This window comes from Sminthopsis crassicaudata, chromosome 1 (assembly GCF_048593235.1).
Source record: "Sminthopsis crassicaudata isolate SCR6 chromosome 1, ASM4859323v1, whole genome shotgun sequence".
NCBI lineage: Eukaryota > Metazoa > Chordata > Mammalia > Dasyuromorphia > Dasyuridae > Sminthopsis > Sminthopsis crassicaudata.
Window position 1 is genome coordinate 83,747,314 of NC_133617.1, and position 22,807 is coordinate 83,770,120.

Consider the following 22,807-nt stretch of genomic DNA (forward strand, 5'->3'; position numbering starts at 1 on the left):
GATACAAAGGAAAAAGAAGGGGATAGAGAAGAGAGGGGAAAGGGAGAGGAGATAGAAAGGAGAGATAGAGGAGAAAAGAGGACAAGGGAGAAGGAAGAGGGAGAGAGAGGAAAGAGATGAGAAGGAAAGAGAAGAGGGGAGAAGAGAGAGAGGAAATGGAGAGAAGATAGAAAAGAGAAAGAGAGACAGTGAGACAGAGAGACAGAGAGAAACAAAGAGAGATAGAGAAAGAGGAGAGAGAGGAAAGAGAGACAGAGTCAGAGAGAGAGAGAGAGAGACAAAGAGCAAGAGATAGAGAAACAGGCACAGAGAAACAAAGAGAAAGAAAGAGAGACACAGAGAGAGGAGGGGAAGGAGAAAGGGAGGGAGGGAGGGAGAGAGGGAGACAGAGAGACAGAGACAGAGAAACACAGAGAGAGACACAGAAAAACAGAAAGAGACAAAAAGAGAGAGATACAGGGAGGGAAAGAGAGAGAAGAGACAGAAAGAGAGAGGGGGGGGGGGAAGAAGGGAGGGAAGGAAGGAGAGAAAGAGACAGAGACAGAGAGAGACAGGGAAAGAGACAGACAAAGAAAGAGAGACAGAGATACAAAAACAAAGAGAAAGAGACAGAGAGAGGAGGGGAAGGAGGGAGGGACAGAGGGATAGAGGGAGACAAAGAGACAGAGAGACAGAGAGAGACACCAAGACAGACAGACAGAGAGAGAGAGAGAGAGAGAGAGACAGACAGACAGAGACAGAGACAGAGACAGAGAGACAGAGAGAGAGAGACAGAGAGACAGAGAAGAGACAGAAAGAGAGAGGGAGGAAGGAAGAAGGGAGGGAAGGAAGGAGAGAAAGAGAGAGAAGAGGAAAAAAGGAGGGAGAGGGGGAGGGAAAGGCAGAGAGGACAGGCAGTGAGGGAGGGAAATTAGAAAGAGATGATAAGGAAAGAGAAAGGGCAAGAGGAAAGAAGAAGAGAGAGAGGAAAGGGAGAGGAGATAGAAAGGAGAGAGAAATGAGAAAGATGAGAAAAGAAGGAAAGGAGAGAGACAAAGACAGAGAAACAGACAGAAAGAGAACAGAATGAGAGGCAGAGAGAGACATAAAGAGGAAGGAGAAGAAAAGGAATGGGGAAGAGGGGGAGAGAAAGAAGGTAGAGAATAAAAAGGAGAGAAGAGAGAGAAAGGAGTAACAAAGAAGAAAAAGAAGAAGAAGAAATGAAAAGAAAGGAAAGAAGGGAAGGAAAAAAAGGAGAGAGGTGGAAGAGAGAAGAGAGGGAGAGAAGACAGAAAGGAGAAAGATAAGAGCTAAGACAGAGAAGAAAAGAGGGAGAGAAAAAGAGGAAAGAAGGGGGAGAGAAGAAAGAAGAGGAAAAAGAAGAGGAGAAGAAGAAAAATGAGGAGAAAAGAGAGGGAAAGGAGAAAGAAAGAAAAAGAAAGCAAAGGAAGAGAAGAGAGAAAAGTGAAAATAAGAGAAGGGAAAAGGGAGAGGGGGAGAATAAGAAAGAAGGAGAAAGATAAGTAAAGAGGAAAGAAGAGAAAATGAGAAAAGGGGGAGAGAGAGAAAAGGGAAGAAAAAAGAGGTAGGGGAGAGAGACAGAGACAGAGAGACAGAGAGACAGAGAGACAGAGACAGAGACTGAGACAGAGAAGACTGATTTAACTACATTCCATTTCCCAAAGCTCTTGCCACTCACCAAATTCCTGGTGAAATTCTTGGATTACCCACCTAGGAGGGGGGCTGGTTAGGCATATTTCTAACTTGTAAGACCCTGATCAGAGAAGATGATCGTGGCCTTGCCTCCAAAGGTTCTTAGTACCCTGGGTTGGGCTAGAATGACGGCTCAGAGCAAACCTGGGAATGTCCGTGAAGGTGCTCGTCCTTATACCTGCATTCCAGTTAACTGTGGAGCCCATTAGATACTGGAACAAACCTCAATATTCCATAATTCAACACCTCATTTTACAAAAGAAGAAACTGAGACCAAGGGAGCTAGTCCAAGATCATCCCAAGAATTAGAGATACAACAAATTTCCCCATTCTTTTTCCAGAGGTAAGAACAATTCCTAATAAATCCAGGAAGTTCATAGCTTGAAGGGTACTGGAGAGTTCGAAATGTCTCTCTTTACAGTGGATAGAACCAGGGCAGGCCTGAATGAGGAATCAATAAAAGCATCCCCTCTCTTAGAACTGAAGCCGTTCACTGGAGCCCCAAGAGAGGCCATGAGTGTGATGGGGGAATGGGAAGTGGGGCTGACTCGGGAACCTACAGGGGATTGTGAGCTCTGTTTAAATGCTCTCTCTTAGGAGACTGGCAAAGATCTCCCAGCTGCTGGCATCTTTTGACAAAATTACGGATTTATTCTGCCTACACATGTTATATACCTGCTATCTCCTTTATAAAATGTAAGCTGTTGAAGGAGTCAATCCTGTCCTTAAATTCCTGGCACCTGTTAGAATGCCTAGCACCTAGCTGTCCATAAATCATTATATACAAGATATGTAGAGAGTAGATTGAAGTTGCCCTAGAAAGGAAAATCTATTGATTGATTGATTTAATCTTCAATAGAGGATTTAGGGAAGAGTACAGGATGAGATGGCACAGAGGAGGTTAGGGTCTTCACCGGTAATAACTGCTATCCATATGAATGTCAGGCAAATCGTTTCCCCTTTCCGTGCCTCAATTTCTTGATCTGTAAAGAGTGACAAGAATACCTGCACATTGTCTACTTTATGGGGTCATTGTCAGAATCAAATAAAACATTTTATGTAAAGCACTTCTAAAACAAAAGATGCTTTATGAATTCCATTTTTAAAAATTCATCAGGTTCAACTTCTTCATTATGTAGACAAAGAAACAAAAGCCCAAAGTTAGGAAAATGAAACATCATAATGTAACTGATCACAGTTTTTATGGTTCTAAGGTATCTAACGATTCTTAAGATTATTATTCCTTCATCTACTTTCCAGGTCAATTGATTTAGATAGGAAATATTTTACATTTTTATCTGTGTTTTCAATCTTTTGATTTTGTTTTAATACTTCTTGTCATCTCAAGGAATTTTTTATTTATTTTTGGTCCATTCTAATCTGTAGAGAGTCTGCTTGTTGGATAAAATTTACCACCTTTTACACTAAGGTGTTAATTCTCCTTCCAAGTCTTCCTCCATAACTTTCATTTTATTTATTATCTCCTTAATCATTTATTCTAGGTACTCCTGTAGCCCTTGGGAACAAATCATTTTTTTAACTCTAGGCTCTCTAATAATTGTGATGTCACTTATGTCTCTACTTCTAGGTATTCTCCTGGGATAATTCTTGATCCACAACATTTCTTCACAGTTCTTAGTGATGTCTTCTGCTCATTTTTATCTCCAGGATCCTTCAGCATTATAGTTATAAACTGATTATGAGTCCTAGCTTTCACACTTAATAACTGTAGTCTTGGGCAAAGAGAAAGGAAACATACAAGGTCAGAATCTGTTATTTCTATGATATTAGAAGCTTCTAGGTTTATTCCCTCTCTATAACTTATCATCTAAAAAAAAAAACAGCCTATAGCAGCAATAGATTTTCAAACTTTTTGGGTTTAGGACCCTTTTAAACTCTTAAAAATTATTAAGAACAATCACAATATCACACAAAGCAAAAAAAACAGACAACTAAAAATTGCCATAAAAATGAATTAATATAAATGATCGAGCAGCTAAATTCTTGAAGGAAAAGTTGAACTTGATAGCAGCTAACAGAAAGTAAAACTACACCCATGGAAGACTTCAATTTATTCCCTTTTAGTGCTAGATAAATTAACCACAAAATAAATAAGAAAGAAGTTAAAGAGATGAACTTGATTTAAGAAACATTATATATGACAGACCTCTGGAAAATAATGAATAAGAATAAAAAGAACCATATCTATTTCTCAGTTGTACATAGCACTATCATAAAAAATGACTGCATTAATGCATACAAAGATCATAAATGCTGAAAAGTAAACAAAATGTATATTTTTCTGACCATAAATCAATAAAAATTACTTTCAATAAAGTACCTTTGAAACATAGATCAAAAATTAAATGAAAAAAAAAACCTAATCCTAAAAATTACTGAGGACCCAGAAAGCTTTCATTTATGTGGATTACAGCTATCAATATTTACTAATCAGAAAATTAAACTGATACATTTTAACATATTTATTAATTAACTTAATAGCAATAATACATGTATTACACATTAATATAACATATTGTTATGAAAATAACTATACTTTTTTAAAGTTTAATGAGAAAAATGGCACTGTTTTATGTTCCTATGCACATTCTTTAGCATCTGGCTAAATGGAAGACAGCTGGATTCTCATATATGTTTCTGCTTTTAATCTGTTGCAATATATTGTTTTATTTTAAGTATAATAAGAAAATCTAAGCCTTAGAGAGATTTGAAATTGGGAAAAGGAGGAATAGCTTAATAGGCATAAAATGTCTTAAAATTATTATAAAAATAAATTTGACTTCACAGAAAGCCTATGAGGGTTTTGGACCCCTTTGGTCCTAGGATCTCACTATAAAAACCACTGGCCTAGAATATCCAAATGTTAAATTAACTGTCCAGGATGATAAAGTCTGGTTGTGTTAGAGGTTGAAATTGAACTCTACTCTTCCCTTCTTCAAAGTCAGCTCCTAACCAACACATTGCCTCTCAGAGGAATAAAAGATCATAGAGCTCAATATTTAAAGAACCTTAGAGACCATCTAGCCCAACTTTCTCAAATTATTTTTTAAGTTTGTTTGTTCTTTTTTTTTTTTGGAGGATGGGAGGCAAACAGGATTAAATGACTTGCCCACAGTCACACAGTTATTAAGTGTCTGAAAACAGATATAAACTCAGGAAGATGAGTCTTCCTAACTCCTGGCCTAGCACTCTATTCACTGCACTGCCTAGCTGCCTCATTTTCCTTCTGTCCTATTCTAATTCATTGTTATAAAACAAAAAGAGCCATTACAAATATTTTGTATATATATATTTCTTTTTATTCTTCCTTGATTAAAATGCATATCGCTTTAATAGAAGAAATGACATGAAAGAACAGGTACTACCATTTGCTTTACTATTGTACACTAAGGACAATAGGACCTATCTGATTTGAAACTAAAACTAACTACACATATATAAAATATAGAAACACACAAACACATGTATATGTCCATATATATGCATGTGCATATATACTTATATGTGTATGGATAGATAGATTGATAGATCGGTAGAAAGAAAGGTAGAAAAGTAGGAAGGTAGGAAAAAGTAGAAGGAAGGAAGGAAGGAAGGAAGGAAGGAAGGAAGGAAGGAAGGAAGGAAGGAAGGAAGGAAGGAAGGAAGGAAGGAAGGAAGGAAGGAAGGAAGACATAGATAGTCTTTTATTCCCTAACAGAATGTTAGTGAAAGGATTGTCTCTTTTTTGTTTGTTTGTTTCCATGGCTGAGCACATAGTAAGCACTGTATACTTTTCCATTTATTGTTTTCCTCCAGATTAAACATCCCCAGCTCCTTTAACTAATCCTCATATAAGGAGCCAAATTCTGAGTGAGGGAATGGCCAGGATGGGAGCTGAAAAAAAGATGAGGAAAAAAAAAAAACAGGCTGACATTCTAGTTCAGCCAGGGGGAACCATTACTCAAATGCTTTTAAAATCTCTTGGATGTCCTGTTGTATGTTGTTTTAACCCATCTGTTTCCCTGTGGTTAAAAGAATCCATAACACTTCTTTTAAAAAACCCTCAAAAATGGTGATATGCTTACTTAAGGACTTGCCAGATTGGGCCTTGCTCTGTCTGGGAGTCCCAAATTCGCCAAGTGATCTCAGCTGAGTCCCTTCCCTTCCCCACTGGCCCTGAATTTCCTCCTTATTACATAAAATAGAAGAGGCTAAATGAGATGACCTCTAAGGTCCCTTCCAACTCTAAACCCTGTGGTCCTAAAACAACTCAGTTATTGACACCATAACCCCTGGAAGATGAAGGAAGGAAAGAGACAAGAGGCCCATCCTGACCCATTCATCAGCAAATATCTTTATCACATAAGAAGCAACAAAAGGAACCAGTATTTAAAACAGCTGCTGAGATGCTAAAACCAGACTATAACATCACTCCCTATCCCCTTATGCCCCCTAGGACTGACAGCGCCCACATTTTGCTAGCCTCATTCCCAGCAGCCTTATTCAGAGCCTATCTTCGAGCCAGGCTTTTTTCCCCCTTGGATCAGAGACCCAGGGTAGCATTTCTGTGAGTAAACATGGATGACACCCAGCAGCATTGACAGTTCATGGAAATCTTCTGTATCTCTTTATCTCTATTTTTTTAAATCTCTCCCAAGAACCAAAGTCAGAGGAGTTCATAAGTAGTAATAATAGCAACATGCCAATTCTCATTTATATAGAATTTCAGGGTTGGCAAAACATTCTACAAACATCTCAACTTATCCTCACAACAACACTGGAAGGTAGATGTTCTTATTATTCCCATTTAACAGATGAGGAAACTGAGGCAGATAAGGTTAAATGACTTGTCCTATATTTCTAAAGCTACATTTAAATTCAGGACTTCTTGACTTTGGGACTTACTCTTAGACAAATAAGTCTAGTAAATAATTTGGAATTATGCCAGCAAAGAGACTAAACTTTTCATATCTTCTGACCCAGAAATTACACTGACAAGAAGTGGGGAGGGAAAAGGATGTGGGAGAAGGAGCTTATATACCCTCTGAAGAGTTTATGGAGAAGTCCCCTACATGCCAAAATACTTATAAAAGAACTTCATGTGGTAGCAAAAAATTCTTCCCTCCAATCACTATTTTATGTAGACTCATAGATTTATTTATCTGAAAACCTTGCCGCTCTTTAGTAGAATGAGCCTAAGATAATACCTAATCAATACCAGATTCTTAATGCTTATTGATTCTAATTAAAAGCAAAGTGGGTAGTACCCATATGGAAAATGAATTATAGCAAGTGTCATGGAATATCAGTGCTCTATAAGAAATGACAAATATGAAAGATTCAGAGAAACAAAAGGCTCAAGTGAATTGATACACACACACATTAAATTGAACCAAGAGTACTAATAGTACTAATAATCACAATAACATAATAACCCTTCCCAAAAAAGAAAGAAAGAAAAAGACCTCAGAGTTCAGATTGACTAATCTTCTGGTCAGAGGCGATAATCCCACCTACTGACAGGTCTGGAGAGGTGATACTCAGGTGTAAGCCGCTGTTCACTGCCAGTGTCTCCATGTGCTTTGCTTTGTTGTATTTAATTTGTTACAAGAAAGGATTCTGTGGGGAAACTGACAACAATGTAAACTTTTATAAAGCATCAATAAAACATGTTATTTAAAAAGATCAAGTGCTGGGCTGAGAGCTACTGAAGACAGCCACAATCTAATCCCTAGTCATCAGAACCTCTGAGAACTGGACAAAATCTCTCATCAATCAAACAACAAACAGTAACTTAGTCCAGCCCCATATAACAGTTCTGTCAAACTCCATTAGAAACAGGGCCACTAATCCACACATAAGGATCTCTAGAGGCAGCCCATTGGCTTCATTTCCAAATGTAATTTTATCAGTGTGTTATTGAATATTTATTTTGTTATTTATTTCCCAATTTCATGATCAATTTGGCCTCAGATAATTCCTAGCTCTGTGACCCTATACAAAACCTTGTTTGCCTCAGTTTCCTAACCTGTATAATAAAGATAAAAATACATGTTCTACCTTCCTCAAGTGAGTTGCCAGGATTGAGAGATAATGGGCATAAAATATTTTAAGTTATTTTTATTTGAGTCTTCAAAGACTGTAACATTTCATAATTCACCCAGAGAAAATTGATGTTAAAAAAAGATGAAGCTTTGTGTCAGGGAGCAGCTTTGGATTCTTCAAAGCATTTCTCAAATCCCCAAATACGATTCAGCCTCATCTCTTCCCTTTGATGCCATTTTGGATCTATTTGGGTATCTGGCTACAGTGCCAGTTTGAGATATCTACAGCTGATGGGTTAACTCAATAGGACACCTAGCCAACTGCTTATGCTCATCTGGGTAACAGACATTCTTTAACTCCCTCGGAAAAGATCCTATATAGATCACTAGGCCCATGTTTAAAATGGCTATGGTTCTCACAGAAAAAGTCTCAGAGTTTTTGGGGGAAAAGTAGGGCGTGGTCAATGAAATCAACACAAAAAAGAGCCAGATCAAAGACTTCACTTGGGTTTTCCCTCTTTCTTTGGGACTCTACAAAAGATATCGCCCATGAGAGCAGCAAATGCTTTTGGCGATCAACTCCTTCTATTGCATGATCTTCATTTGCCCAAAAGCTAACAAAGACACACCTGGTGAGCAAGAGCGGGTTATGAAATTATTTCCAAGAATGAGCACCAATCAAAAAGTGGCATAAGGAATATATCATCCAAAAATCCTATTGGGAAAGGAGCTAGGTTAATCATTTAGCAAAAGAATAATAAGAGCTGCTTTTATGTAATGCTTTAAAGTTTGCCAACCATGTCACAAAATCTCATTTTTATTCTCACTACAGCCATCAGAGATAAGTACTATTATTATCCTCATTTTAAAGATGAGGAAATTGAGGCAGACTGAATTTGACTTGCACAGGGTCACACAAGTAAATAACTAAGATTAGATTTTAATTCCAGTTTTCCTAATTTCAGATCCAGAATTCTAACTTTATGCCATCTGGGCATCTGAAAAACATAAATAACTCAGAGACAGACCAAGTGCTAAACTCATAACCAAAGAAGTTAAAAAAAAAAAAAAAAAAGACCCAGAGGAAGGCTTCCAGCATCCTAGATAAATCCTCTTTGGGAGATAAGAGAACCAGGGTAATAAGGAATCATACACACTCTCTCCCATGAAACTGAACTCCTTGGGGACAGGTACCATGTTTTTGCCTTTCTTTGTACCCCCAATCCTTAGTACAGTCCTGGAACACAATACTTACAGAGTCAGAATTTGAACTCAAATCCTGTGACTTGGGTTCAGTGTTCTTTCCCTCAGATACCTCATTCATCAAGCATTCAGGAAATTATATTGAAGAATAAACTCAGCCTTCTCTACCTCCATAGCTCAATTCAATTTAATATCAAAAGCATTCAGTGTCTGCCATTTGCAAATCACTATCCTAGGTGTACAACATGTCCACACAAAACTCAAAGTGCCTACCTTCAAGGAGCTTACCTTCTGGCAGCAGTTCTTAACCAGAAATCTGACTTGTTTTTAAAATATTCACATAAATGTACTTCAACAAATGTGATTTCTTTTGCAATCTTCATGCATTATTTTAATAACATTACCCTAGGAAGAGGTCCACAGGTTTTGCCAGTCTGTCAAAGGTATCCATAACATAAAAGAGAAGAATCCTTGGTCTAAAAAAGAGGGACTTTTGCCCAAGTTCTCAATAGTAAAGCATTGTCAGCACTCAGAGTTTGCTCCTCAAAGTGAATAATTCAGTGGTACAGTGAGCTTGGAATCAGGAAGATCTAAGTTCAAATACCACCTCAAATGCTCACCATAGGACCCCAAGCAAGTCACTCTACCTGACTGCCTCAGTTTCTCCAAATGTAAAATGGGGATAATAATAGCCTCACCCTCCAGGGGTGTTGTAAGATAATAACTGTAACATAGCTGGCACATAGTAAGCACCATAAAGATGTGAGCAACTATTATTATTTGGGGTTAAATGCCCAGGATAATGATAAAGGCTGGAAGACCTAGATTTGAATCTTGGCTCTACTGCCTAATGCCCAAACGAGTAACTCTGAAAAAGCCACTCAACCTCATAAAGTTTCAGATTCTTCATTTATAAATGAATAGATCAGAGTGGATGAGTTCCATGATCCCTTCTAGCTCTACTTACTATGATATATAATTCCAAATACAAGTCTTTCCACTTCTTAATCCAATACTTCAAGAATCTGTGATTTCATGAGAGAACATAAGCTCTTTCAGCCTAGAGACTATCTCACTTTTCTTTACATCCTCAGTCTAGCACGCAGTAGAAGCTTTAAAAATACTGGTTGATTGGCTGGCTTTGTTGATTCAGGTATCCTTTCAAACAACACAGATTTTTCCAATTCTTCCAAAGGTTAGGAGAGTATGGCTAAGAAAATCAAGCATCCTAAAGGAAAAAGAATCAACAAAAATGTTTGTGGCAGTCCTTTTTTGTAGTGACAAGGAACTGGAAACTGAGTGGATGCCCATCAGTTGGAGAATGGCTGAATAAGTTATGGTATATGAATGTAATGGAATATTATTGTTCTATAAGAAACAATCAGCAGGATGATTTCAGAGAGGCCTGGAGAGACTTACATGAACTGATGCTGAGTGAAATGAGTAGGACCAGGAGAGCATTGTACACTGCAACAGCAAGATTATGTGACAATCAATTCTGATGGACATGGCTCTTTTCAACAGCAAAGTGATTCAGGCCCATTCCAATGATCTTATGATAGAGAGAGCTTTCTGTACCCAGAGAGAGAACTGTGGGGACTGATATAACATAGTATTTTCACCTTTTTGTTGTTGATTGCTTGCATTTTGTTTTCTTTCTCATTTTCTCCTTTTTGATCTGATTTTTTTCTTGTGCAGCATGATAATTGTGGAAATATATGTAGAAGAACTGCACATGTTTAATACATACTGAATTATTTGCTGTCTAGGGAAGGGAATGGGGGTAAAATTTTAGAACACAAGATTTTGCAAGGGTGAATATTGGAAATTATCTATGTGTATGGTTTTTTTTGTTTGTTTTGGTTTTTGGTTTTTTGTTGTTGTTGTTGAGACATTTGGGGTTAAATGACTTGCCCAAGGTCACACAGATAGGAAGTGTCAAGTGTCTAAAACCAGATTTGAATTAGGTCCTCCTGACTTCAGGGCTGGTGCTCTATTCACTGTGCCACCTAGCCGCCTCTGCATAAGTTTTTAAAATAAAATCAAATATTATAGGCAGGATTCAAACCCAGGAGTTCAGGCATTTCCTTTATGCCAAGGGTTCTTAAACTTGAGGTCCATGAGCTTCTTTTTAATAATTTTGATAAGTGTTTCAATATAATTTGATTCCTTTTATAATCCTATTGGTTCTATTTTACACATTTAAAAACATCATTCTGAGAGGAGATCCATGAGACACAAAAGACTAATTATCCCTGCTTTATACCAAGGTGCTTTTCACAAAGAATAGTTTGGAAAAACAGATAAACATCAAATATGTTCCACTGAGATTCAAATATAGATAACTTGATTCAGTGTTCAGAATCATTACACCATATCACTAAAATTGCTTTTGGTGCAGTGTTGTTATTTTTTCAATCATGTCAACTCATGACCCAATTTGAGTTTTTCTTGGTAAAGATGCTTGAGTGGTCTGCCATTTCCTTCTCCGACTCACTTTACAGATGAAGAAACCGAGGCAGAGTTAAGTGACTTGCCCAGGGTAAAACAGCCAGTAAATATCTGAGGCTAGATTTGAAGTCAGGTCTTCCTGACTCAGCACTCTATCCACCATACCACCTAGTTTCCCCCCACATCACTAAGTACCATACCAAATCACCATGTAACAAGTTGGAAGGACAATGGAGATATACAGGCAAGATACTGCCGGCATGGGGGATGCACATGATCAAAGAAACAGTAGAGCAAAGAGTGAGATGGGATCAAAGTCCATATAGATTAACCTCTCCATTTCCATTAAATTCAATAACATTTTATTAAGCAGCTATTATGTGCCAGGCACTGTGCTAAGTACGGGGCTTAGTTCCTGCTTTAAATTTAATGAGGGAAACAACTTGCAAACAGACATATACAAAGTAAGCTATATACAGGATAAATAAGAAATAACCGACAGAAGGAAGGCACTGGAATTAGTGGTGATTAGGGAAGGCTTCCTCTGGGAACGTGGGTTTTTAGGTGGGATATAAAGGAAGCCAAGGAGAGCAGTAGTCATATGGGGATGACCAGAGAAAATGCTTTTGAGATCATGGCTGTGGGCTTTAGGAACAAGCAGCTTCATTGCCTTTATAGACTGAAGATCTTGCAATAACTGATGGAAAACAAGTTCCTGGTAACTAAGGATTTACTCTTTTTGTCTGTATCTCCAGTAACTAGCACAATGTCTGTCCCATAGCAGGCATTTAAGAAATTCTTTTTGATGGATTACAGATGAGAATGACAGATAAGACCCTCTTGTCCTGCCCCTTCACTCCAATGTTGTGGGCTCATCCTCTCTCCATGTGAAATGCCAATGCTGATTCCGGCCAGCCAGCAGCAAGCTTGGAAGATGACAGTTCCAGAGAAATCAACAGTCCCACCAAACCTTCCAATATGCAACCAATTGCTGGATTTAACTGGGTTTCCAATGCTACAGACTCATCTGGAAACCATCAACACACACAGACACACAGACACATATACACAAAATTCTTTGGGCATGTGCTGTCTAAAACAGCATGAGACTGAGGAAGGGGAGGAGGGAGGGAGGGAAACTGAAGAAATCAAATTTCCTCCTCCAGTAGTGTGGAGGAATGGGAGCCCTAAGGTCTATGACTTGCTGCCCCCAAAATGATCTAGTGTAGTCAAAGAGCATTTATTTAACACGGTACTCGGTGTAGGAGGATACAAAGAAAGGCAAAATACAGTCCTTCCTCTTGAAGCAGTCACAGTCTAAAGGAACTCTAGGCAAAGCACCAGGTACAGAAAAGCTATGGGTAGGATAAATTGGAGATAATCAGTGGAAAGATGATGCCAGAATCAAGGGAGATCAGTCCACAGAATCTCCGAGGACACTGTACACCCCCCTCTCCAGAGCAGGAATCCAGTAGGCCTCCCTTTGCCCCCTGCTGGGCTCTAGGATCAATGCTGGTCTGATTTGTCAGAATACCCAGGTTAAGAGAAGAGATGATACCCACGGATCTCAGCCCCAGTGGCCAGCCTGGACCCTGGATCGGGGCAACACTGAGTAGCCGCAGCCACAAGAGTGGGCAGCAGTCACGGAGGCGCTGAGGACCAGCAGAACAGGTGTCACTCTGCTCAAGCTGTCCACGGGCTCTGTGAGGAAGTGCCACGCCGAGCTCCCCGGGCCGCTTCTGATGTGGGGGGCACACTCCAGCCCACCATCCCTGACTCCAGAATCCCAGGCTGCCCTGAAACAACCTGGGAGAGGGATGAAGGGCAGAGGCAGGGGCGGGAATGAATGAAAGCTTCAAGATGACTGGCAGAATGGGCAGTCTGATTTCGGGCACCTGGAAGGGCAGGGAGACAGAATCTGAGAAGCCACAATTAGAAGGTGGGAGTCGATGTGGGAAGAGAACGGGATGGGGGGACTCTAGGAAGAAGACTCTGCAGGGTTGGGGGCAAGCACAGCATCCCTCCTTCCTTCTCACCACAGCCCCTCAGAGAAAGAAGGGCACCACACATACACACACCCAGGTTCCCGGCGCAGCCGAGGGGTCCACTCGCTGCTGCTACACAAAGCGATTCGACCTCCCCCAACCCCCACGTACGCCCCGCCCCGCCTCGCTCCGGCTCGCCCGCCCCACAACCCCGAATCCCCTCCCCAGCCTCCCCCCTATTCCAGCACCGCCCCGCCCGTGCATGCAAACTTCGATTTCCTGCCCCCACCCCCGAGCAAGTGACCCTAAAGCTCGGGTCCCCGCCCTCCACCCCCCCATCACGCTGGCAAGCCCCATTCCCCTCCCCCGCCGGTGACACCCTCCTCCCCTCCAGCGAGCGGGCGTAGAGAGGTTTGGACACTGACCTGGCCCCGGCTCCCCGCAGGCTCAGCGATCCCGGGCGGGCCGAGCGGCACGGCGGCGGCGGCGACCTCAGCGCACTCCCGGGCAGCTGCGACTCTGGGCTTCACGCGCCCTTCCCCACCAGCCCCAGCCCCCGCCTCCCTCGCTCTGGCCTCGCTCTGGTGGTCTTTTCTTCCTTTTCTTTGCTGCTGCTTCCCTCTCTCCTTCCCCCTCTCTCTCTACCTCCCCTCCTCCCTCCTTTCCCCACCCTCTCCGCCCCCGGGGCGCACGACTGAGCTCTCTCACTCTGCTCTACTGGGCTGGGGTTCCGACTCTCCGGGTGGGCAGGAGGAGGGCGGGGGCGTGGGAAGGGAGCGTGCGTCTGGGTGGAGGGGGGAGTATAGTGGGACGCACGCGCGAACGCGACCGCCGGGCCTTCCCCGTCTGCGCTACTGTCCCCAGTGTCCCCCTAGCCAAGCTACGCCCACGCACTCCCCCAGAGCTCCGCGGGGGGCTCTCAGCTGGCAGGAGCGCGGCTACGTCCCACCTCCCCCCGCTACAGCTGGCTCGCCTTTCCACTTTGTCTTTATGATTCACACACACACACACACACACACACACGCCTAAGAGGTGGAAGAGGTACCTTCCCCAGCCCCACCATCCTCCCATCCCCCTCAACTCCGAGAGCCTGTATAGTTGGCATTTCGGGAAGGAGGAAGAGAAGGACTTTAGGAAAAGCAAGGTAAAAAGATTAGATTAGAGAAATAACGGGGTCACATATATAAAAGCACTTTGGGAGAATCCTCAGTTTTTAAGAATGTAAAGGGGTCTAGAGACCAAAAAAGAAAAAGAAAAAAAAAGTTTAGGTATTGCTAGTGTCTTTTAGTTCCTTCACTTTACAGATGAAGATGCTGCAAGTGGAGGGGCCTGTGATGGTAACCAAGTCTCCGGATCTAAGGCCCTGAGGTTTAGGAGCCTACTTGCGGGTAGGGGCCATGTAAGCCTTCAGAGAATGCTTGTTTTATGATTGCATGGGTGGTGCCAATGTGTTGGCTCAGCTTTTGAGGGGAGAACATAAAAGAGGTGGAAGCCATTTAGTACAGATTTCTTATCTTACAGATGAAGAAGTTGAGGTTCAGGTAGAACATCCAGGTGACCAAGTAGAGTTCTGGCCTGAAGTCAGGAAGACTTGAGTTCAAGCCCTGCCTCAAACTCTTAACCAGCAGTGTGAACTTGTTTGCCTCAGTTCCTCATCCATAAAATGAGCTAGAAAAGGAAATGGCAAACCATTCCAGTATTTTTGCCAAGAAACCCCAAACAGAGTCATGAAGAGGCAGAGGTGACTGAAAAATGACTGATAACAAAACACTGATTCAACCCAGATCACACAAATAGAAAGTAAGCATCGAAGCAAGACTTACACGAAGACCTTCTGACTCCAAAATCAGTGTTCTGTCTACTGTATAAAGCAAGTTGAGGTAGAAAAAAAAGTCCAAAAAATTAGTCATAAGATCAGCTATTGAGATGGAACAGGTAGAGGAAAATTTACTCCTTGTCACCTCTGGGATGATATATAAAAATATAAACATAACAGAAAAAACAATATAAATATATATATGTATATATGCATATATTTTCATATATATGACCATATATACGAATGTCTTTATATATATATATTCTAATTCTAATATATATATATACATATATATATACACATATTTATGTGTATCTGTAGGTAAGGGTATGATATCCTTTATGGATAAAGGGAGGGAAGGAAGGGAGGGAGAGAGGAGAGGAGGAAGGAGAGAAAAAAAAGAAGGGAAGAAGGAAGAAAGAAGGGAGGAAGAAGTTTCCCAATTGACCAGATCCAGTTAGATCCCCATGGGGGCAGCTCTATTCAGAGATTGTTATTTATCTGCCCTTCATTCTTAAAGAGGACCATGACATCTGAAAAGTAATGCCACAACAGTCAAGTGATTTGGATTTAAGTGAAGGAGAGTTCTTTGTGTGTATATGCACACATGTGCATATATATATATATACCCCCTTTTGGCATTCAAAGCTCTTGGTGATCTGACTTCCTTCTTCCCTTCCTTTCTTGTCTCAAGAATTCTTCCATTGACCCTGGCCTTTTTACTTCTTCTTGGACAAGACATTCTATCTGCAGACTCCAAGAAAATTCTCTTTCATAAATTCTTCATTCTTGGGACATTCTTCCTCCTCATCTGTCTCCAGAATTCTTTGATTTTGTTTAAGACTCAGCTAAAATTCCATCTTTTCCAAGAAGCCCTTTCTGATCCCTCTTAATTGAAGTGCCTTCTAATCTATTGATTATCTTCAGTTTATCCTGTATATATATAGCTTGTTTGTACATAATGGAGGATACTACATTTAGATAATCCAAATGTAGTATCCAAATGTAGTATCCGCCATTAAATTGAGATCTTTGAGAACAAGGACTGTCTTTTGTCTTTCTTTGGAATTCGAATGTTTAGCACTTGCTGGGCACATATATGCTTACTGACTGACTATTTAGAAGATAAGGCAAGAAACATAAGAATTAAAGCAGACAAGAATTATATAACAGGACATTATATAACAGGATCTGGGACTCTTGTCCTTTCCTTGTTAGACGAGATAGAGAAATGTGGACTGGACAATTGTATGGTTAGATGAATTAGGAGTCTGTCCATTCAACTGAAAGAATAATCTTTAATATTCAGAAGCATTTTAAGGCAGCTAAGTGGACAATGGATAGAGAATGCCAAGCCTAGAATCAGGAATATCTGAGTTCAAATCCAGCCTCCAACATTAGTAGCTGTATAATCCTGAACAAGTCACTTAACTCTGTTTGCCTCAGTTTCCCCATCCGTAAAATGAGCTGGAAAAGGAAATAGCAAACCACTCCAATATATTTGCCAAGAAAATAACAAATAACTATTTTGGAAGGAGGTGGTACATACCAAGGATTGACCTTCCCCCATGACATCTCTCCTATTTCTGAAAAGTGGCATGGTACATGCCTAGAATGCAGTCCTTCCTATCCCCATCTCATAGAATCCCTCTCTTCTTTTAAGCTCGATTTCAGGCAGCATTTTCAGTATGAAACTTTTGCTTATTTTTTCCATATAAAGCACCAGTGTCCTCCCTCCCAAACTATTTGTTTATTTACTTTGTATATGCTTGTATTTATTTACTTTATAGTCATGCTGAATATGTTTATATATATAATTATCTTACTCCTCCATAAACTCCTTGGTTTTTTGGTTTTTTTTATTAATAGTTTTTATTTACCTGATATATGCACGGGTAATTTTACAACATTGACAATTACCAAACTTTTTGATCTAATTTTCCCCCTCCTTCCCCCCCCAAGATGGCAGGTTGACTAATACATGTTAAATATGTTAAAATACAACTTAAATACAATATCCATAAGCTCCTTGTGAGTAGAGATGTCTTCATTCTTTATAACTATATTTTCAATACCTAGCACAGTGCCTGGAACATTCTACATGCTTAATAAATCCTGATTGATTGATTGATAGTGAAAGGGGTAAAAAATCAATTTCAAAAGTTCAAAATGGAAAATGTATCTAGAAAGCAGTTTATCTGCTAAAAGATCCAGGCACTGTAATCTGGCAGCCCAAAAGGCAATGTAATCTTGTGTTGCATTAAGAGATTAGGTAGAGCAGTACCACTACTAGGTCTATTTCCAAAGATGATTAGAAAAAGGAAAAGAATGTATATGTTCTAAAATGTTTGTAGCAGCTCTCTCTGTGGAAGCAAAGAACTGGAAATTGAAGGGAGGCCCATCAATTTAGGGAGGCTGAACAGGTTATGGTATAGGATTGTGATACTGATATGGTATAGGATTGTGTAATACTACTATGTTATAAGAAATGATAAGTTCGATGATCTTGAAAGACTTGAATGAAATAATTAAGACCAAAATGAGTAGAACTAAGAGGAAACATTGTATATGGTAACAGCAATATTGTTTTAAGGGAATGTCATTTTGACTATTATAAATACCCCGATTAATTCTAAAGGAAAGATTCTATCTGCATCCAAGAAAGAACTGATAAATAGAAATATGTAAACAATAATTTTACATACATATATGTACAGATGTATACACATACATAAAGAGAGGGAGAGAGACCTATTTATGTCTAATGATGGCATCTCTAAAGTAGGGGAAGAAAAAAGAAATATATGTGATAACTGTTGTACATGAGAGAGTTTCATTGCAATCATCTTTTTTACTATACTGTTGTGGAAATGATCATTTTATTCCATAAATTAAAAAATAAAGTATTTTTTAAAAGGAAGAAATTAGATGGCATCCAGTACTAGGGAGATAATTGATGCATTGGATTTTTTTTTCTCCTAGTCAAATGATATCCGGACTTTCCTGTTCAGTTCTCAGCATCACATTTTAGCACAGACAAAGGATCTGGGCTTTAATCCTGGCTCTATAGCCCATGTGATCCTGGACATCCTGAACTCTCTGAGCCTCAGTTTCCTCCCCTATAAAAGAAGAGGTTTGGTCCAAATGGCTTCTCAAGTTTCCTATGACCTCCAATCAAGCAAACACAATTGCTAGCACCTAATAAAGACATTTATATATTTCCTTCCCACATTAAGATTATGCAAAAGGAAGTGCATCTGAAAGAACTGAGGGAATATAGATGGAAGAGCAGAAAATAATTAGTCTGGAACATAATAGCTGTCTTCAAGTAGTGAAAAGACTGGATATAAAAGAGGCTTGTGTTGCTTTTACCCCCAGAGGGCAGAAGTAGGGGCAGAATTTCAGTTTAGTGTAAGGAAAAACTTCCTAACAATCAGAATTATTCTAATTAGGAATGAGTTGTTCCATAGTAGGAAGGAGTAGGTTCTCCTTCTTAGAGGCCTTTGAACAAATCCTGAAGTGACCCCTTTATGGGGATGCCATAAAACCCAGCTTTTTAAACTATGATTTGCTTCCCCATATGAGGTTTTCTTACCAAACATGGGGATCACAAAACTATGATTTATTATCAGTGTTTAATCTGGTTTTTTCATTATTATTTTATTTCATACCTGGGGTCATATTAAAATTTCTTAGGCAAAAAGGGATGACTAATAGAAAAAAATTTAAGAGGTTCTGCCATTGAGGGGATTCTTCCTTAGGGTTATATGGCATGACTTCCAAGATCCCTGAGTTTCTGTGACTCAGAGGAGTGTGCCCCTAAGGAATATAGTTCGGCATTCTCAGAGATCCCTGTTCCCAACACCTCTTCTCTCCACTTAATCCTTAACACTAAAATCATAGCTGTGTCTGCCAGAAGATATTTTGACCACCTCCCTTCCTCTGCTCTGCAGGGACCTACTGTACCATAATACTCCACCCTCTTTCAAAGCTTTTCATCAGGGCCCTTCCCAAGGAGTCTATTTCCTGAAACTTATGGGATAAGCTCAAGCTTCACCCTTTGAGAAGGTGAAAGGAACAAACCTGGGACCTACCCAGCTTTGAAAAAAAAAGGAGTTTGTAATTAAAATGGAAGGAGAGATGAATATTAAAATTGAGATTGTAGAAAAACCCAAAGAAAGGAAGGAGATTATGAAATCAGGAATGGCAAACTTTTTTTTTTTTTTTTTTTAATAAACTACTAAAACCAAATAATTGTAATGATCACTCTGGGGTTGGAGCAGGATAGGACAAGAGATGACTAAGTTCCTCCTTTCTGTGAAAGAATTTCAGGTACAGAATGTTGCATACACAATCTGACAAAATCCCTATATCTATTGATTTTGCTTAGCTCTTTGTTCCTTGGCACAAGAGAAGGGACTCATTTTGAACATAATGGGTTATATACTGAACATAAAAATAATATGCATAAATAGCTTATTTTTTTAAAAAGAATAAATCAATACTAGTGCCAATAGCTGCTGTTTCTATAACCCTTCAAAGTTTATTTTGTGAGATATGCAATGCAGTGGATTATTGTGTCCAATTTATGGATACTGAAACTAAGGCACACAGAGAGAAGTGATTCCTCCTTAGTCACACAGCTAGTAAGTACTGAATGAAAAGGTAGAGAGGCTTAAGTACTTCAAGGCAACCAGGGTAATTGTCTTCCAAAGCTCTAAACTGGCTGTCTATAAAACCCAGGCAAAGATGAGGTTCTTTAAGATATGGACATTAGGGAATGGTGCCTCAAAGAATGCAGCTGATCCCAGAATAAAGGTTTTCTTTGTTTTCTCCCTCTCCTTAATTCAATCAATTACCAAGTACTGTTTCAGAATCTAACTTTAGTCAATGCTCCTTTTCATTTCCCAATAAAGTTCAGGCACTTTTCACCCTTGGCTTGAAATATTATGGGAGCAGTGGAAAGTTAATCCAGAGGACAAAGGCTTAGATTCTGACTCTGACATTTGCTGCCCAAATGAGAGAGTCAATAAAGTTCCCAAAGACTCAGTTTTCTCATCAGTAAAATGAGGTTGTACTAATAGGATCTCACGGTTAGAAGTATACAATCTGAATTGCTACATAACTGGTTTTCTTGCCCTTCTCCTTCTTCCTCCCCATCTTAATGCAGTAACTCACATTTATGTATGACTCTATGACTTAGAAAGTACTTTCCTTGATAAGAAACCTAGCACAGATATTATTTTGCTTGATGAAGAAACTGAGGCATGAAATACGAAGTGATTTGCTTATGGTCAATCACATTAAACTCAGGTCTCCTCGTTGCAATTGCATCTAGATTTCCAGTGCACTCTGCTACATATGTATTCTAACCTATACACTATTTGTTTGACTAATATTCCTAAATTACAGTTTTTGAGCATCCCACAAAAATCTTGCCCACAAGATAAAGTTCAGACTCCATAATATAGCATTCAAGGACCATAATCTAGCACCAACTTACCTTTCCAGCTGTTTTCCATTACTCCCCTTCATATGGCAGCTGGTTGGTACAGTAGATAGAGCCTGGAGTCTAAAAGATTCATCTTCCTCAGTTCAAATCCTGCCTTAGACACTTATTAGCTGTGTGACTCTGGCCAAATCACTTATTTGCCTCAGTTTTCTCATCTGTAAAATGAGCTAGAAAAGCAAATGACAAAATAATCTAGTAACTTTGCCAAGAAAACTCCAAATGGGGTCATGAAGAACATTTCCCTTAATTCTCTCCAAACTAGCCTTCTGGATGTTCCTGGTATACTTCTATTCCTGATCTTCTATTAATGGAATTCAGTCTTTCACCTCTGCCTCTAGACTCTGAAGCTACCTTTAGAACTCAACTTTAATATACCTTCTACAAGAATCTGTATCTTCAGTTGCTAGTGCCCTCTCAAAATTATATTTTTTTAAAATTACTTTGTGTATGCTTTTTTTCTTACCCATGTATTTTTTCCATTTTCATGAAATATAAGCTCCTTGAGAACAAGAACTTTTTCTATTTTGTCTTTGTATACTCAGGGTTTAGCATATTACTTGGGCACATAGTAAATTCCTATTTAATATATGCATGAATTAATGCTCCCATGCTTCAGTCAAATCAGGCTGCTCACTGTTCCCTAAATATGCTAAATGCTTTTCTGCCTCCTCATCTTTTCTCATGCCATTTACTCTGCCTTGAAACTTTCCCCATCTGTTTCTCCATATTCGGAAGCAGTAAGAACCTTTAAAAAGACTCCTGTCAACTTAGAGAGGGAAGAGAAAGGAAACAAGCATTTATAAAGCACCTATAATGTGCCAAATCTTCTTGTACTGAGCACTTTTAAAATATTATTGAATTCAATCCTCACAATAACTTTATGAGTTATGTGCTATAATTCTCCCCATTCTACAGTTGTGGAAACTGAGGCAAACAGAGGTTAAATGACTTGACTGTAGTGTCACAACTATTGTGTCTAAGGTAGGATTTACACTCAAGTTTTCCTGACTCCAGATCCAGCTTTCTGTACCATTTAGCTGCCTTCCTATATATAGGAAGATGAGAAACCATGTCCTATTTCACAATGGTTCTGGGAAGAGGTTCAAAGACAGAACAGGTAGTATCAGGACAAGATGGGGGAGAGAATAAGCCATTGGGACTGTTGGAAAGGGGAAGAGAAAGCAAATTGAGGATTTGGTCCATGAGGATAGCAGAAAGACTGGAGACAATGCCATATAAAAGCTGATTGAAAGAAACAGAATGTTTAAACTAGAGAAAAGTATACTTTGAGTAAATAGGGGACCTACCACTCTAAGATGAGTATATGCTAAGAATTGTCATTGGGGAAAAGCAAAGACTTGACTGCAGAGGACAGAACTATAAACAATGCAAGAAAAGGAAACAGATTTTGGAAATGCAATTCAAGGAAACATTATTGTTGTTATTGTTCAGTCATTCAGTCATTTCCAACTCTTCATGATCCTATTTGAGGTTTTCTCAGCAAAAATATTAATTCTGTCACCACTTATTCATGTCCATATCTAGCTCATTTTACAGATGAGTAAATTGAGGCAAACAAGATTCAGGGACTTGTCCAGGGTCACACAACTAGTAAATATCTTAGGCTGGATTCCAATTCAGGTCTTCCTGATTCTAGGCCACCAGAGGCCAGAACTATAAAAAATGCAAAGGAGGGGAACAGATTTGAGAATTTAAGAAAATGTCCTATTAAATAGAGATTCACAAATGTGGAATTGAAAGTAATGAGTTCTCCATTGCTGAAGTTCTAGACTGTCTCTTGTAGGGGAATTTTTCAAAGGATGTGCCAACATCTTATTTAAGCCAAGGATTAGACTAGATTGCTTCTGAGTTTTTTTCCCAATACGTAGATTCTGGGATTCTCTAAGAAAGAGTCTTTTCAGAGGACTTAACGCTTGTATTAGTTCCTTTGTTCCTATTGTTCCAATCAACTGTCCCATCACCATGTGTGAAGTGAGAATTCATCTTTCTATATACATCAAAGTTGACAAAATGTCTTACCTATATGCTATCTCTTTTGACTGTCACCATAATCTTGTAAAATAGACTCTCAAAATCTCAT

At 39.4% G+C, this 22,807-nt stretch overlaps 1 protein-coding gene across 1 annotated transcript in view; it reads right to left on the bottom strand.

Moving 5' to 3' along the window:
* The window catches only part of PTP4A3 (protein tyrosine phosphatase 4A3), a 213,327-nt gene extending 199,257 nt beyond the window's left edge, over positions 1-14,070 (bottom strand). Inside the window, exon 1 of the mRNA XM_074264615.1 lies at positions 13,801-14,070. The gene's annotated coding sequence lies outside the window, so the exon portion shown is untranslated. The remainder of the gene's footprint in view (positions 1-13,800) is intronic.
* Positions 14,071-22,807: the final 8,737 nt, after the last annotated feature.